Source organism: Marmota monax, unplaced genomic scaffold (genome assembly GCF_021218885.2).
Source record: "Marmota monax isolate L192 unplaced genomic scaffold, Marmota_monax_Labrador192_F-V1.1 WCK01_AAM20220418_F8-fsc00033, whole genome shotgun sequence".
In the NCBI taxonomy this organism is placed as follows: Eukaryota; Metazoa; Chordata; class Mammalia; order Rodentia; family Sciuridae; genus Marmota; species Marmota monax.
In genome coordinates, this window is record NW_026694282.1 from 9,698,066 (window position 1) to 9,711,355 (window position 13,290).

A 13,290-nucleotide genomic window follows, 5' to 3' on the forward strand; every position below is an offset into this window, starting at 1 on the left:
GCAACATTCAGCTTCAGCAAACAGGTGCAAATCGTTGTGGAGCTACTAAGAGGGTGTAACCAGCAAGACCTCTTCAGCTTCTGTTTCTTTATCCATAAAATGTGAAGATAGCAAACAAACATCAACCAAGAATCTGTCAGCATGCTGTAGTAAACTGCACCTGGGCACATTTAACAAGTATAATTATTTCAGAGTCTAGAACAGTAAAGACTGTGTGTGTACGTGGTGTCACATGCCACATTTCAGTCAAGGATGGACTAACATATGAGATGGTGGTCCCATACGATTCTAACAGAGGCCAGACATGGTGGCACACGCCTGTAATCTCAGTAGCTGGGGAGGCTGAGGCAGGAGGATGCCAAGTTCAAAGCCAGCCTCAACAACTTAGTGAGGCCCTAAGCAATTCAGTGAGACCCAGTCTCAAAATAAAATATATAAAAGGGCTAGAGATGTGGCTCAGTAGTTGAGCACCTCTAGGTTCAATCCTGGAAACAACTACAAAAAATTTCTAAGAGTTGAAAATCTCTATCACCTAGTGACATAGTGTTATAGCTATGATAACAGCATAGCATAACGCATTACTCATGTTTGTGCTGATGCTGGTGTAAACCAACTTACTGCACTACCATTCACAAAAGTACAGTACAATGATGAACAGTACATAATACTTGACAACGAGATAATAAACTATGTTACCGATTTCAGCATTTCCTGTGTTTAATCGTTATTTTAGAGCATATGGCTATTTATTAAAATAAACAGTTTCCTACACAACAGTATGCCATGTTACTCTAGCAGCAGCCTCTTGCATCTTGGGTTTTCCACATTTTGATGGCATGAAGAGGCCACATCATGTGATTAACCTATACCTTCTAGGTTTGTATAAGTATACACCATGAGATTCATAGGATGATAGATCTAATAATGTATCTCTGAAAATGTGTCCCCAGCATTAAGCAACACAAGAATACATATACACATATGCCCATTTATTGTAGAGGAAGGTTTATTCAAATAAACTCAAATCTTCTACAGGGTTTTTTTATGATTTAGTAAGGAATACAAGAAAACACGGACACAGAGGTTTCACTGAGGACATCCTAACCGACAAGAACAGCTGGAAAGGAGAATAAAGCATAAACAGAAACAAGACATTGACAGTAAGAACTACTTCAAAGCAAGTCGTCGTTCTTCACCCCATCATTTGGGTCCTCTCGCCTCTGGCTCAATGATGCCCCAACTTGCAAAAAATAGGAGGCATCAAACATGGGTAAGCCACATCACTCCGAAAGTCTCAATATTCACCTTAGGCAAAGTTCCTCAGTTTAAAAAGGTGTGAAACAGTATACAGGTGACAAACATGGGAGTAAGGAAAGGTTAGACAATTAACAATTCCTAGAAAGTACAAACACTTTTATTAAATACTATTTTTGCATCAGTTGAATAGTAAAGCAAAGGTTTTCTCCTTATTGGGGCACTTGTAGTCCAAGTAGCTATGAAGATGGGTATTTAGGACAGCTTTTTTTTATCAAAATGTATTTTCTTCTTGTTTTTCAAAAAGAATGAGGAGGACTGGAGTTGTGGCTCAGTGGCAGAGAGCTTGGCTAGCATGCATGAGGCACTGGGTTCGATCCTCAACACCACATAAGAAAAAAAAAATAAAGGTATTGTGTTCATCTACAACTAAAAAAAGAAATTATTAAAAAAAAAAAAACCTCAGAGTTCTTCCCAATATCAAAAAAAAAAAAAAGTGAGGAGGGAGAAAGTTAAAAACTCAGCTCATTTTGTTTCCTTTGCAATAAAATTCAGAGGTTTTATTTCACTCACAGTTCTTAAAAAAAAAAAAAAAAGGCTCAAATTAAACTATTGTATTTTCAAGCATGCAGTTTTTTTTTTTTTTTTTGCCAATTTGACAGTTCATTTGTCTACTGCATGCAGGGATCCCTCTTATGAAACGTGTTGCAGTTCCACTGTCAGTGAACAAGATTCAAATTGGCAGAACACAACAAACTCTCAAGGGACCAACTAACGATGGAATGAATATGGGCTTTGGAGAGAGATGCACCCGAGTTCTGATCTCAACTCACCCATTTACCAATTGTGTGACTCTGAAAAAGCTACTTAACCTCTCTGAACCACAGCTTCCTAATCTCTAAAATGAGGATAATAATTCCTACCAAATTAGGTACTTAGGTGGTGAGGATGATACTCAATATTAATGTCAATCACCCTATCAAAAATTAGTATGAAGAAAATTTATCTACTACATGTTAAAGAGTTTTAAGTGTACTAACAAAGTTTAATTGGGAAGGTGCTATAAATATAATGGGAAAAGGAAAAGGCAAGACAAATATCACAATTGCGTAGTTTTGTCTCACTGCTCTTCTATGACAAAATAAACCAAATTATCCATTGTACCGCATAAAGAGTTCAATTCTTCTACCTACTGACACTACCCTTCCACCCACGTTGTAGCTCCTTCTAATCACAGTGCATTCTCAACCTCAGCTGCACACTGGAATCATCCAGAACACCCTGAAAAGCAAAATGATGCCTGAATCCCACAGTCAGAGATTCTCATTTTAGTATTCTATTATGAAGTATGGGAACCAACTTTTTAAATTAAAATCTTGGTGATTCTACTGTACAACAATGTTGAGAACTGGCAGCTATAGGGGGCTTCTGGAAATCCTGAGAGGGACCCAATACTGAAGATGGTCTGGGCATGTGAAGTGACTATACAGAGAAGGCCACCTTTCACCAGCTGCCCCCCCTTTTATTAAGGGGGGAGGTGGGGACTAAAGATTGATCACAGGGGCACTCTACCACTGATATACATTCCCAGTACTTTATTTTGAGACCTTGCTAAGTTTCTTAGGGCTTCGCCAAGTTGGTGAAGCTGGCCTCAATCTTGTGATTCTCCCGTCTCAGCCACAGGACTCACTAGAATTACATGCGTGTACCACTGCATCCAGCTACCAGTTGCGTTTTTAAGATCTATATGGATGCTTTTTTCCTAAACCCTTCATGTTATGAATTACTTAGGAAACTGTTCACTGGCCTCCTAAGGTCAGTATGGGGCACAGCAGTGCCTGGTGGGGCTGGATCACTGTATAAAGTGAAAAACCTGTTTTGTACTCACTTTGCTACCTTCCAGGCTGGCCTCAGAGTCTTTCCATTTAGCAAAGCTACAGGTATCAAAGATTTATTAAATGACTTAATGAGAAGCTTAATGATACAATTTATTTAACCAAATGTATTACTTTTAAAACCCACTGTCAGAGAGTCCATCCATGAATGTGTCTTTGACTTGACTCACACAATTATGGCTAGGAAACAAATCAAATGTCTACAACCTATAATCTGACTATATCGAACAAATATTTGTCATCAAATAACCTCTCCTTCTCGTAAGAATTTTCTAATTTGACTAATGGCATTATTAGTAAAAGTGCCATCCATCAATTAGAATGTGTTCAAAGGAAGCAAAATTTTACTATTATCCTACGCAAAATAACATGAAAGAGGCTATCTACTGCTAAAAGGCTGCACTCTAAATCCACTGTTGGCATATTAAATTAAAATGTTGGCATATAAATGCAAGGAAGTTTTGAACTTTATAGATTTTTGTTTTAAGTCAGCCAAGTCAGCAAATATTTATTAGATGCCTAAAATATACAAAATCATCACAGTCAGTACTCTCCCCATTCTCACCTTTCAGCTACATATAATTTGCTGTTTAGTTGTAGTCTCACATTAATCATGTTTGATATTTAGAAAAAGGTAAAAATTATACCTAAAGCTTGGCAAGGTCAATTTGTTTCTATGATTCAAAAAGGAAAAGCATAAAGTTGTGATGTAAGGCCTTGTAACCCAGGACTATCAAATGCTGTGTTCTCCCCTGAATCTAAAGTACTTTCAACATGCCTGTAATGCCACCAAGCATCTTCTTACAAAAAAAAAAAAAAATACTGGTTACCCAGAATCTCAAGTTTCTGTGTATTTTTGTGCAAATACCAGTTTCACTATATATGGATTTCCAAGCCCACTTTTCATTCTTTTGACACAAATACACACACCCCAAAAATATATTGCAGGGTTAGGTGTCATGCAGGGTACCAGGGACTGAATTCAGAGGCACTTAACCACTAAGTCACATCCCCAGCCCTTTTTTTGTGTGTTTTATTTAGAGACATGATTCTCACTGAGTTGCTTAGGGCCTCACTAAGTTGCTGACGCTGGCTTTGAACTCTCAATCCTCCTACCTCAACCTCCCAAGCAGCTGGGATTATAGGCATGCATCATCACACCAAGCAATAAATTATATCTTAATTTGTAAAACATTTCTGGTTATAAATGAATGCAGATCTTTAAAAATCTAATAGTAGTATCAAAATTAAACACCAAGGAAAAAACACTTAGCCAGAATCCTCTTTCCCACTCTCCTGTTCATCAGTTACCCATCATCATGAGCCACCAGGAAAAGCTTGGAAACCAAGTGCCATTGATCCGTATCATCCAAATCTATTTTTCAACTCACTCTGAATTTAGAATGTACATATTGATAATCCTAAAACCAAGAAACACTTCTTTAAAAATTTTATAAAACTCTACATTTAAATTCCAAATATAACCATCATGGAAACCAACATGACTTAAAAGAAAATTCTGACTAAAATGACAAAGCTATGGCTCTTCCAAAAAGAGCTTTAAGACAAATAAATCTCATCTTTAGAAGAAAAAAAAAAAAATCTCCCTAGCAACTGAACATCAAGAACAGGGTCAACACCACTTGTCCCAGGCTAGCCTCATAAACCACCTGTGCTCGCTTGATCTCAAGGATTCTGCAGCCACTAACCCAAGGCCTAGACCTTTACACTTCTAGAACTCTGCCATGGAGGAAGCTACTTGAAGAATAATACGACCTCTGACTTTTGACAGGCTCTCAAATGCATGTCACAGGAAAAGAATCCCTTTTTCACAAAAGATACAGGAAAACATTTTTTTTAAATGCCCCTGGCGAGGAGAACTGTTATAATGAACACGCTGCTTAGAATCAGTCAAGTGAACACAGTCCCTCAACACCCCTCAGGCCTCTGAAAGGGACTGAGGACCATCATGAGCTACACAGGGTCAGAGCACAAAAACAAAACAAGAAGGGAATCTGTTTAGTGACACAGTGCTACTGTGGGAAACACAGCAAATGCCAATTTATCCCAAACTGTGCGTAATTCAAAGCATCGGCCATTCCCTTGCCACCTACATTGCTTTTAATAGCACACTTTAATTAAAAATTTAATTGCATATTTTAATTAAAAACACACAATCTTCTGGACCTGTTTCATTGAAAGGTCACTTTATTTAGTCTTTTCTATTTAAAATTACTACTGATGTTCAGAATATCAAATTACCCCCTCTGGTCTACAGCTAAAGGCAATAGATTGTCATAATTCTTGATTATAAACCTGGCACATTAACTTTATTCAACCAATATTAAATGAGGTGCTTCTGAACATGAAATTGTGGGAAAAAGTTACCCTACATATTTCTCACCTGCATTAAGCATCCATCTATTCAAGGATTATGGGAGGCCTACTCTTTGCTAGACCCTGAGGACTCAAGAAGCTCCTCTTCATAAAAGTTTGCAATGTGAGACAGGGAGGCAAATGAACAAATTCTACAGAGCAACAGTGAAAGTCAAAGAATAAGGGGAAATAAGAAATGAGAGATGCAAGTGGGGAGTAGAAGGAGTGGCAGGGCTGCTATTAAAATACCATGACCAGAGATTTGAAGGAAGCAGCCCACAGACTAACCACCAAGGTGTGCAAGCAAACATCCTTCAAAGTTCTACCATGCAGCTATCAACGTTCTGCCAGTTCAACCAGCAGAAGGTGCTTCTCCTCTGCCATTAACATCCCTTCTCATCTATTATTCTGATTGGATTACTGTTCACTATCCCAAGCAATCAATCACCCCTTCCCTAAGCTCCTAGTAACTCTAAAACCAGCCATCCTCCACTATATAATTTCTGGATGACCTTCCTAAAACACAACTCTGACCTTGCTCTGGCCTCCAGTCATTGCAGGCTTCTTGCTTACTTCCAATCTTAGCTCACCTTCCACTAAACCTGCGCCCTGAAGTACACATTCAGTTCCCAGTGCCTGGAACAGACATCCAGAGCTGGCCAACTGTCACATGTCCTATGAGACTTTTTCTGAGACCCTTTCCTGCCATAACCTGTCCTATTCAAATGTACACTCTTTAATACTCCTCCCTAGTCCTCTCACAGCCCCTGATTTTAACTTTTACTATGTATGTGTAGTGACTTAATCTGGATGTCGCCCATCCCACTGGACTGCTGAGCAAGGGCAGGCTGAGCCCAGTTCCTGACAAAGGCAGCCCTAGTATGTATTTTATTAAGTCAATGTTCAGTGACTGAATAAATGAAAGGAGGATGAACAAATGGAAGAAACAGCAGCACCTGCCTTCCAGGAGCTTATGGTTTAGGAGAGAGTTGCCCCTATAAATATGTTCCCTGTGTCCCTATATAGGTGGTTTAGAGTACAGGTGGAGAGAGACAAGATGCTAAAATGTTACAGTATTCTGTCTTCTTAAGGGAGTGATATATTTTTTTAAATAGTTCATGTAAAATTTTTCATATAAAATTTTTCTATAAATACTGTTAAAATGAAATCTCAATTTTGAAAAATAATGTCATCTAGAGTAATTTGATAGATTTACATAAATCTGTTTGACAAATCTGTAAGTATGAATTATGGGATGTCAGCATATAATTTTGTTGAAAGTGCTTTTTCACTAATATAATTAAGTCTGCCGAGACTATTCATGCACAAGTCAAATAAAATGCAGAGTGAATTCTGTAAAAACCTGGTAGTTGAATCAACAATAAAAGGTGACTACACTGATTGATGTGTATCTATTATTTCATTTAGAGCAGTAGTAGTGTTTTATGAAATAAAAGAATAAAAGCAGCATGAATCTTTTTTTAAATTCCACAGTTATCAGAAACAGGTCATCTATGGTCCTGTGTGTCAAGCAAGACTCTTGCAACCTGAGGTCCAATAATACTTGGGGGGGAAAAAATGAAAAGATCTGCTGTCTCCAAACACAACCCCCATATAAAGCTGCACACCTTAACAACAAAAAAGGGGCAAATAACTTGCTTTGGGTAAATTCTAATTTCTGAAGAAAAAATTTTTATGTTTTTAACAAAGATTTAATTCTCTCATTGTAACATCCTTCTTTCTTCCTCCCCCAAACACACAATAAAGTTACAAATATGCTGTCATTTTTCAGATGGACTTTCTGTTCCTGGGCACCCATTATGTATGTCTGTTCAGACAGGCTGTGCACTATAACTCTGGCAGCAGAGCAGTGTGCTCCAGACTTTACCAAGGAGCTTTCTTAATAGTTCGGATCTGATATACAGCAAAACATGTGCGTACCACACAACAGGGGAAAGGTTTGAGAGAATCTTTACAAGAACAGAGGGATGCAATCCTCTGTAGTCACGTTTCTCTCCAAATTTTAATTCCTGACTTAGCTGGAGTCTCCTCCAATGCAGTATGCCAGATGCCCTGGGTCCTTCCATTTAAACACTCAACCAGTTCAGGTCACATTAAACACTTCCTCCTTGCTGCCCTCTAATAAGTAAGATCAAATGGTGAGGTAGAAGACTGGCAAGCTCCTATTACTACAGTGCACACCAGCCTCTCTGAATGCTGGAAGCATTTTTACCAACTTCCCAAAGGACATTAATGGGGATTATCACAAGGATACAGAATTCAACCTAGAGACTCACATAATACAGAAAACAGATGGCTCACTCAAAGACTCATCTTCTACCCCTATGCTAACAAAGCTGGCCTCAGACTGAAGGACCTAACATTTTCAAATGATATTCAGAATGTCAGATACATGGAAGAGTTTAAATTTTAACTTTTCTGCTGAAATAGGAGTCGTAAATAGTGGTCATTTGGTAAATTACCTAAGCACCCTAGTTCTAGAGGGAGCAGTTATGTCCTCAGCACCACGGCACTTTCCCTTCAAGTTCATTTTAATGGCCATATCTGTCCCCTGATTATGCAACTGGTAAAGTTCTATTTCCTATAGTTCCAGTCCCAGTAATTATGAATTTGCTGGCAATGCAGTGTGACCTTGCTTAAGTTGGCAAAACTGTGGGTTCTTAATATATCACGTTTCCAGACAACATTAAGAACTCCCACACAACTCAGTCTTAGGCTATCAAGAACAGAAACAGCATATTAAATTCTCTAAATTCTCATCAAGTACTGCACTGGGTACTAAGATGTCTTACATCCAAGTGGAAGATTACGAAAAATTATCTTTGCAGGAAGTGAGAAAATAAACCAACTCCTTTTGGTATATATGTCTTAGGATCAGACTCTTGACTTGGAGCAGATTCTCCAGCTTGAATGGGAGTGAAGTGGCAGAGCATCCCAGCACCAAAACCAAAGCCAGGTCTTTTTACTTATTAAGTGGTTGTTCAAAAAGAAAAATCAGCAGTTCTACCTTCAGACACTGCTGCCACCATGATGCGAGCAAAAGCCAAAAAGCTGGCAGGTAGCCAGAAAAACCCTACAGTTCAAAGAAAGTTAGGACACCAACAATTCCAGGCTGATGCACAATCTACTTTCAGTTAAAGGTCTGGGCCCACTACAATGTTCTCACTTGTTTGTTGATCATAATGAATGATCATAATGTTGATCCAGACCCCACTACCACCACAAACTTAAGTTATCTGATTTATCCTGTGCTTACTTGAAAGGCAATGGAGTTGTTCAAGTAAATATCATTTGGGATGAGGGCAAAGGATCTGTATTCCTCAAAATAGTACTGTGTAAAGAAGGAAACCAGTTAACAAATGTGGTAGTAAAAAGGGCATCTGCTGTTGCCTGCACTACCAGCTGGTGTCAATCTTCATATGGGCACGTGCGCACATTCAAAGGGACCAGCGAGCAGTCCATTAAGCAGCAGCACAGGTTCCGTGTGTTTCTTTCTCTGTAAGACATCGTTTTTTGGTGTTTTGTTTTTTTTTTTTAATGAAGATATTCCAAGAAAAAACATTTAAAGATCCTAAGCACTATAATTAGCTCGGTGCCCTTTTTTGAAATTATACCAGAGTCTCACAAACCCCTATACAGAGGTCCCTCTCTTGTCCAGAAGAATGGGAAACATTACATAAAACCCACCAGGTCCACATGATAAAGAATTTTTGTTAGAGATCAATTTTCTTCTTAAATATATGTTGTTGTTACTTTTACCCCAAATATTTCTCATCCAAAAGTTAAAGGTTCAACAGCCCAAATTTTCCAGTATGGAAAAGGTCAGTAAGTTTGTGAGGAAAAGTGCATTCCCTATGTCCCATATGCACTTCTCTAGCTGCCTGAAAGCAAAATACTGCTACTTAACACTTCTATCAAGCAAATCGTGATCCTTATAATTCATATACTCATATTTCATTCTAACAGAGCTGAGTAAATATATATGTACCTACTTTACAGATATAAATCTAGAAGTTCAGAGACACTAATTAACTTGCTCAAAGACACAAAGCTAGCTAGTAAATGGCAGAGAGGTTTCAAAGCCAGATCTGAACTTTCCAAACTTGGTCTTCCCAGTGTACATTGCATTGCCTTTGACCAAGCTTGGGAATTAGTTTGAGGCAGAGTCCTATGCATCTAAAGATCACAATTTTCCAATTAGAATACTTATAATCTTCAAATAAACCTGCATTTTATTTCTTGTTCACTGTCATACAATCAATTAACTGAAACTTCACAGTTCCTTCTTAATCCATGAAGAGACCACATATGAAAGAAAAATACCTTTTGAAAGGAATATTTTCCTGTAGGAGAGCAGACCATTTAAGCCCTCAAAACATATTCATCATTACAAAACAGATACATGGGAAATAACTGCATTATAACAAGATTCATTTAAAATGGGTCCTGATTTACATACTCCTTTTCCAGAAACTCAGAAAGTAATTCTTATGGCTAAAGACAAACATGTTCCACTACTGCCAAAACTGTCTCCCACACAAGACACTTCTCTCCTCAGCAGATTGCAGTAAAATGCGTTCATACGCATAGTATGGTTTCCTAGCTGTAGAAAAGAAGGTGGGATCAATACCACATGGTCCCTGCCCTCTAAGATGCTCACAAATGTAAACAAGGGGTGTGCAGGCATCTAATGAACTCGGAACAAGTCAGGTTAACCACTGGGGTTTCAGGCATAACCAAGGATGAACTTGAAAAATCAACTCTGAAATGTGTCAAGACAGAGATGAAATTCAGGCTTTTCCTAACAGAGAAACTAAGGAAATAGGAATATAAAGAAGGTGGCATTTGTGCAGAAGCTTGGCGACACTCAGGCCCAAGTCACCTTGCACAGCTCGTGGTCTGTGTAGAGATACTTGAACTGACTCCACCCTAAGAGCAGAGCTGCACCACATGACTCTGTAAAGTGGCCAAACTACAGGTTGCACCAAGCAGTAAGGGACACTGAACAGAGAGACAGGCCCCAGACAGAACTAGGGCCAAGAAAATCCCAAGTGCTGATCTAGGACCAATGGGAACTAAAACAACAGAAGTCAGAGGATGAAAAGCCTACATCAAGTCCCTGCAAACTGCCCCAATCCTCAATGGCTAACTTCTATCCAGATAACCCAACCCAGATCTTCCCATTCCAAGGCACACCCCTTGCTGCGTTTCTCCAAGTCTCTGTCAAATGTACTCTTGGCTCATAAGGAACATAAAAGGCTCAAAAGATACAAGTCCACATTTCCTTAAACTGAACTTCTGGACCACATATGTTTTTACCTTCAATTGACCTTCCACAGAAAGGGCCAGAAAGGAAAGGTAAGGCAGGCAGACCCTGGAGGGTCTGCATTTCCTTGGCATGACAGCTTTTTACCTGTTTAAAAGTAACAAGAGAGCAAGGACCCTTTTAAACTACAGGTTAATACCCAAAGATTAATACAGTGCACCAACCCCATATACTTACATGTATTCATTCATTACATGTTTAACAGTTAAGAATGACTCCGACCTTCAAAAATCAAAGCCCAAGGTAACTGCCCCAGTGAAGGCTTATGACTTTCTGAGGCCTCCTTTGTATATCTGCAAAACTGTGTGGACTTGAATGCTTTCTTCCTCCAGTTAAACTGCTATTATAAGTGGAGAGAAAGTACTAATAACACCATAAATAGGCAAAAACTACCATAAGCAATAAACCTTATTTGACATTTTGTGTGTGAGTTATAATATTATACATAACTACTAAATGACCCCATCATGTATCATATGGTGACATCAAGTTAAAAAAGAGTGAGGGAGGGAAGGTGGTTGGGTCACTAGGAAGGGAACAGTGGAGAGCATCACAATATCAGGAAGGTTTCAATAAAGTGAAAACATTTCACCTTAAAGTGACTGCTACAAAGTGATATATACAAGGCATCCACCTGGGGACAAGTGTCCACTTTAGTTCCTTTCATGTCAAAGAAAGAGCAGAATTAAATTAGTGATATTTTTAGAAAGATAAAGGAAGTAAATTTCCAAAGGACGTTCACTGTCCCCATTCAACACAAAGATTTAGGTATAAATAACATGTGATTTTCTTTCTCTTTGTGTAGAACATTTTGCTTAGTTTATATTTAATGAAGAGAGGCAGTTACATTTTCAAGAGGGCAGGAGGAACATTTTTTCCCCTCCCCATAAATTTAAAATAGTCTCACAAAAGTGTGATTTTTTTATGCCTAGGAGAAATACCCAAACGGCCCAATTGTGTTTGGGCAGGTTGGGATATAACTCCTGAGCATAACGGAAACCTATTTAGATACTGCACACATAGCTTCAAGGACCACAGGAAAGCTGCCCTGAAGCAGTAGAGGGGAAAGAACCTCAATGGAACATAACAGACAGAGGAAGGGGAGTAGTGCTTGGCAGAAGTTGTCAAGGCTGTGGGTCGGACAGGAACCACAGCCACAAATTAAGTCAATGAGGTACTTTGAGGGAAATAAATACCCATTTTGCTTTTGCTAAGGGACAGCTTATGTTACAGCAAACCACTCTGAAACCACAGGGCAATTTGCCCACCAATTAACAGATGGCTTCTAAAGAGAAATACAAAATGGTGCAGCTCCTACGACTGTCACATTTGTATCACACTTAGGTAGTTCTTCCCAAATCACCTCGTTTAAAAGTTAGAAAGATTACCTATTGTAATCCCCCAAATTTAAATTCACATTGGCACTTGGATGAAGAAACAAATGCTCAGAAAAGGTTTTGCCTAGACAATAAGCCATTAAGACACAGAAATAACGTGATAGCAGCTACATCAGTATCAGTAAATACACCATCATACTGAACCCGAGAGGCACAGAAGCTTGTTTTTTTTTTTTTTTTCCTTTTAACCATGATTAAAAAGCATATTAACAATGAAATACTTAAACCTCACACCCAGCAACTTGGTCTACGGAACTATTAGGCCAATTTAGGATACACCTTTCCCACAAAACAGAATAGCTTTATAGTTTACTACCATTTTGTCCTCTCAAGGACACCTACAAATCTACAAAAAGGTCAGAGGTGTTTAAAAAAAAAAAAAAAAGTCTTACTTATGAACACCTTAATTTAACTCATCTAAAAATGTGAAATAAAATGCTTTCTTTCATCTACTGCTACTGAACATACTTGATTTATTTCTTCTCTGGGGGAGGTGCTATGTTTTGATGGCACCAGATTAAACAATATTAAGGACCATGTGATGTAGGACGTACCTTCTATATGTAATTTTTCAGCATTTAATGGGTCATGTTATAATGGCAACTCTACTAATATTATTTTAGGATCATGGCAAAGACAGGTGGATTAGAACAACCTATCTTGTCATCACAAAATACCCCCTAAAAAAAAGGGAGGCATTTAAAGGCTTCCTGCTAAATAGCTTTATGACCTCGAGACCTACATCTGTTAAATGGCAACTCATTTGTGGAAAAAAAAAAAAAAATCAAGGCTAAAGGGTAAGATGGATGATATCACCTTATCAAGTAAACTTCGCAATAAATTCAGACCCATGTGTTAGTTTTGTTAAACAGCTTCCTACATTGTAGAATGCTATACAGAATGTGAGCTATTCAATTAGAAGAACACACTCAAAGAAATGAAGTTTTCACTAAAGACTGATCTTTCAGCTCATTCCTATTCTCAATAGCCTTTAGTGTCAAGGAGTTTTCCTATTTTGTTG

General features: G+C 38.4%; 1 protein-coding gene across 17 annotated transcripts in view; it reads right to left on the reverse strand.

The window, feature by feature from the left end:
• The window catches only part of Elavl2 (ELAV like RNA binding protein 2), a 153,348-nt gene that overhangs the window by 38,739 nt on the left and 101,319 nt on the right, over positions 1 to 13,290 (reverse strand). The gene's annotated exons all lie outside the window — the stretch shown is intronic.